The 5,597-nt window shown below is 36.2% G+C and overlaps 1 pseudogene; it reads left to right on the top strand.

Moving 5' to 3' along the window:
• Positions 1 to 1,669, top strand: part of LOC102819076 — a 12,920-nt pseudogene extending 11,251 nt beyond the window's left edge.
• The last annotated feature ends 3,928 nt before the right edge of the window (positions 1,670 to 5,597 follow it).

Here is a 5,597-nt window from a genome sequence, read left to right as displayed (position 1 = left end):
AAAAAAAAAAAAAAGGCAGCCTAAATCCAGGAACAAAAAGTACAACTTGAAGAAGCAGTAGTTAAATTACGACATAGTGAACGAGAAATGAGGATTACATTAAAAAAGTTTACTGCAACCATCCAATGCTTATCAGAGCAAGAAGAATATTTGAATGTGCAAATTAAGGAAATTGAAGCTAATGTACTTGCTACAGCCCCTGGCCCAAAAAAGCAGAAACTGCTAGAAGAAAATGTTAGTATTTTCAAAACAGAATACGACAATGTGGCTGAGAGAGCTGGTAAAAGATTGCACAATATTATTGTGTTGTTGTTGTTGTTATGTGCCGTGGAATCGGTTCCAACTCATAGCGACCCTGTAAAGGGTTTCTGAGGCTGTAAATCTTTACGGGAGCAGAAAGTCTCATCTTTCTCCCATGAAACAGCTGGTAGTTTCAAACTGCTGACCCTGAGGTTGGCAGCCCGATTCATAACCACTACGCTACCAGAGCTTCTTTATTATAGAAATCAATAGCCATAAACTCAAGTCCCAACAAGACAAACTTGATCAAATAAATAAACAATTGGATGAATGTGCTATTACTAAAGCCCAAGTAGCAAACAAGACTGCAGACGGAAATCTTAAAAAGGTGCAAGACTCTTGTTTTTCGCACAGAAAAGAAATAAAAGATTCTCAGAAAGAAGTTGATGATTTAACAGTGGAACTAAAAAGTCTTGAGGATAAAGCAACCTTGAGGTTGTAAAGAACACAAATACTGCAGAAGAGTCCTTGCTAGAGATGCAAAAAAAGCATCGTAGTTTACTTCAAGAACTGAAAATAATTCAAGAGAATGAGCATGTTCTTCAAAAAGATGTGCTTAGTATTAAATTAAAACTTGAACAGATAGATAGTCACATTGCTGAACAAAATTCCAGAATAAAATATTGGCAAAAAGAGATTTCAAAAATACCATTGCATCCTATAAAGGATAATCCTGTTGAAGAAGTTTCAGTTCTAAGCCCAAAGGATCTTGAAGCAATCAAGAATTCAGATTCTGTAACAAATCAAATTGCACTTTTAGAAGCCCAGTGTCATGAAATGAAACCAAACCTTGGTGCCATTGCAGAGTATAAAAAGGAAGAATTATATTTGCAGAGGGTAGCAGAATTGGACAAAATTACTTCCAAAAAAGATCATTTTAGACAAGCATATGAAGATCTTCAAAAACAAAAGCTTAATTAATTTATGGCAGGCTTTTATATAATAACAAATAAATTAAAAGAAAATTACCAAATTTTAACTTTGGGAGGTGATGCTGAACTGAAACTTGTAGACAGCTTAGATCCCTCCTCTGAAATAATCATGTTCAGTGTTCGACCACCTAAGAAAAGTTGGACGATCTTCAGCCTTTCTGGAAGAGAAAAAAATCTTAGTTCATTTAGTATTTGCTCTTCATAACTACAAACCCCTTTACTTCATGGATGAAATAATGCAGCTCTTGATTTTAAAAATGTGTCTATTGTTGCATTTTATATATGTGAACAAGATAAAAATGCCCAATTCATAATAATTTCGCTTCAAAATAATACGTTTGAGATTTCTGATAAAATTATTGGAATTTACAAGACATACAACATAAAAAAATGTTGCTGTAAACCCAAAATAAATTTTATCCAAAGGACTTTGTTAAATTTCAATAACACTGAAGACTCCTTGAATTCATTTTGCATTGTTTGTGTCTTACATTTTTTGTAAATGGTTTATTATATAAAATATTCCTGAACTGAATTACAAATTTTAAATTTGTGCTGTTAAGACATTTTATAAGTGCAATAAAATAATGCTTATACCCATTTTAAAAAAATAAAAAAAGAAAGAAAATCACCAAGACATATCATAATTAAATTTTTGAAAACCAAACAAAAGGAAAAAATCCTGAAAGCAACTAAGGAAAAAAGAAATATTACCTGCAAAGGAAAACCAATAACATTAAGCTCTGATTTCTCAGCAGAAACCATGCAAGCAAGAAGGCAATTGGGAGACATAGACAAAACTCAAAAAGAAAAAAACCGACAACCAAAAATCTTATACCCAGCAAGGCTGTCAGTCAAATATAACAGCAAAATCAGAACACTTCAGGATAAGTAGAAATTAAGGGGTTTTGTAAAAACCAAGCCAGAACTTCAAAGCATACTAAAGGGAATTCTTTGGACTGAGAATCAACAAGAGCAGACAATAATCAAAGATTGACATAAATGGCAACACCACCCAACATTCAGTCCAGATATGGAACACTCCAGAGCAAAACAAAACTGCAATAATGATATTATTGGATCTGGGATGTTTTACAAGCATTCAGAGAAGAGCTGACATCAATTCTACTCAAACTATTCCAGAACATCGAAAAGGCTAGAAAACTTACCAATACATTTTATGAAGCAAGCATAACCCTCATACCAAAACCAGGTAAGGACATCACTAAGAAAGAAAATTATAAACCAATATCCCTCATGAATATAGATGCAAAAATTCTCAGCAAAATCCTAGCCAATAGAATTCAACAACATATCAAAAAATAATACATCATGACCAAACAGGATTCATACCAGGGATGGAAAGATGATTCTATATTATAATATATATAATAATATAATTTTTTAAAATCAATCCACCATGTAAATTTTTTTAAAAAAAGGAAAAGAACCACATGATTGTATTGATTAATGCAGAAAAGGCATTTGAAAAAATCCAACACTCAACAAAGTAGGAATTGAAAGGAAATTCCTCAACATATTTATGAGTGTATATACAAAACCAACAGCCATCATTACTCTCTATGGAAAGAAACTGAAAGCATTCCCTTTGCAAACAGGGACCAGACAAGGAAGCTCTTTATCACTGCTCCTATTCAATATTGTGTTGAGAGTCTTAACCAAAGCTATAATGCAAGAAAGGTAAATTAAAGGCATCCAAATTAGAAACATTGGCCAAGTGGCAGCATCGATGGACCTAAGCATTGCAACGGTAGTGAGGTTGGCCCAGGATTGGGCAGTGTTTTGCTCTGCTGTACATAGGGTTGCTATGAGTTGGTATCAACTTGATGGTACCAAACAACAACAACAAATTAGAAAGAAGAGGTGACAAGCACCTTTCTCCAGAGTTAATACTCTGAATTTGGATGTTTAGTCTCCTAAACTGTGAGAAAATACTTTTCTGTTTATTGAAGCTATCCACTTGTGGTATTTCTGTTATAGCAGTACTAGATTACCATGAAAGATACAATTTCGAGGACTAAAGCGTGCCTAATCCAAGCCAAAGTATTTTCAGTTATCTTGGTGATGGCGTAGTGTTCCTACTCAGTGTGACCCAGTATAAGGTTTCCAGGCTATAAATCTTTACAGGAACAGAAAGCCTCCTCTTTCTCCCTGGGAGCTGCTGGTATATTCAAACTGCTGACCTTGTGGTTAGCAGCCCAACGTGTAACATATTATGCTACCAGGACTCCTTTCAGTTGTCTTGTATGCATGTAAAAATTGGGCAGTGAATAAGGAAGACTGGAGAAGAACTGGTGCATTTGAATCATGGTGTTGGCAAAGAATATTGAAAATAACATGCACTGCCAGAAGAACAAACAAATCTGCCTTGAAAGAACTACCATGAACATTCATTAAAAGTGAGGATAGCAAGACTTTGTCTCATGTACTTTGGACATGTTATCAGAAGGGACCAGTAACCTAGAGAAGGCAATCATTGTAACCGAAAAGAGATTTCTAGTCGCCTGCCACTGCTAAAGCCAATACTCAGAGACAGGGCTCAGAGGAAAAGATAAAGCTTTCATTGAGTATCAATGCCAGCAGAACAGGGAAAAAGTAATTTCCTAGATTTGCCTCCCTGATTGGAAGGTAACTTGAAGTTTTAATAGGCAAAGAAAATAAAGATCAGGGAACTTGTGGTCAGGCATTGTTGTTTGTTGTATTGTTTTTCTAGTCTTGCAGTTAAGGTGATCGCATCAGTAGTTCAGGTGGGCATGTCCCGAACACAGTGACCATTTCAACAGTTCCTATTTGTGATTTTGTTCCTGGGTGGAAAGTTGTCCCCCTTTTTTGAGCCATAGATTGTGCTTTGGAGATTGAAAAGGAGTGGTTAATTATGAAATGTAGCTAGGGAGAGAGTCAAACTTTAACTCTAGCTGCTCTAAGATGGCTATTTGAGTTTCATTTTATTTTAGGCTAAGTTAAAACCTTCTTAGTGCCCTGTTTCATTATGCTTGGTAAATTGGAGGTTCAGTGAAATAAAGGAAGACCCTCAATGAGATTGAGTGACACAGTGAATGCAACAACAGTGGGCTCAAACATAGCAACAACTGTGAAGATGGGCCAAGACCAGGCACTGCTTTATTCTGTTGTACATAGGGTCTCTATGAGTCAGAGCCTACTGGAAGGCGCATAAAAGCAGCAATAACAGTTACATAAGCTATAAATGCAACCATGATTATAGAAGGACATATGGGGGCAAAGTTTTGAAAGTTTCTCACCCATAAGCAAACATTTTGAAAGACTGTGTCACTGGGCATGGGAACCGAGGACCAGAGTGTCAGTAGACACTATGGTCAAGTAGCATAACATAGTCCACAAAGATAATGTTCTATTTCCTATATTGGTGGGTAGCTCAGGTCTTAAAATCTGTGAGCAGCTATTTGAGGTTCAACTATTGATCTTTCCCCATCTAGAGCAAAACAGAGTGAAGAAAATAAAAAATGCATGGAAATAATTAGTCCAAAGGTTTAATGGACCATGAGAACTTCAGCCTCCAGGATACTGAGACCAGGAGAATTACAGGGTGCCCAGCTGTTCTGAAAAGGATCACATTAGAAGGTCTTGGATAGACTGGGAGAAAAATGCAGAACAAAACTCAAAATCATAAAAAAAAAAAAAAAAGGCCAGGCTTACTGATCAGAGACTGGTGGAACCTGCCACCACCACCACCAAGAATATGACTCTTAGTCACCATTTAGACCTGACACTGGACTTAACCCTGTGACTCAAATTTCAGCTAAGTTATAGACAGCTCTTTACAGTGAACAGTAATACTAGGGTAGTATCCAGTCCTTAGAATAACCAACCATTTGAGATCAAAAGAGCAATATTTTTCCAAGGACAAAGTTCAGATGGCAAGAGAGGTTAGGAAAGAAAAAGGAATGGAAATGAGACACACAGAGAGGAAATGGAATTCGTTACATTGATGTTACATTGTGGGGATTACAATCATTAACATGAAACAAAATGTGTACGGATTGTTGAATGGAGAACTTATTGTTCTGTAAACTTGCACCCATTTCATAATAAAAAGTTTTTTGTTTTTTTTTTAATGAAGCAAAAACCTATGGATTACAATGGTTAGATCCACAACCAATCATGGGGATAATGCTGAATCAAGCAATGTTTTGTTCTATTGTGCATGGCATTGCCATCAGTCAGAGGACAACTCAGTGATGTTGTTGTTGTTGTCAGGTGCCATCAAGTTGGAACCAACTCATAGCGACCCCATGCACAGCAGAATGAAACAATGTCCGATCCTGGGCCAACTTCACTACTGCTGCCACACTTGACGCCATCAAT

This window comes from Chrysochloris asiatica, unplaced genomic scaffold, assembly GCF_000296735.1.
Source record: "Chrysochloris asiatica unplaced genomic scaffold, ChrAsi1.0 scaffold00205, whole genome shotgun sequence".
In the NCBI taxonomy this organism is placed as follows: domain Eukaryota; kingdom Metazoa; phylum Chordata; class Mammalia; order Afrosoricida; family Chrysochloridae; genus Chrysochloris; species Chrysochloris asiatica.
The sequence above is the reverse complement of the archived record's forward strand: the minus strand, read 5'-3'. Positions and strand labels throughout refer to the sequence as shown.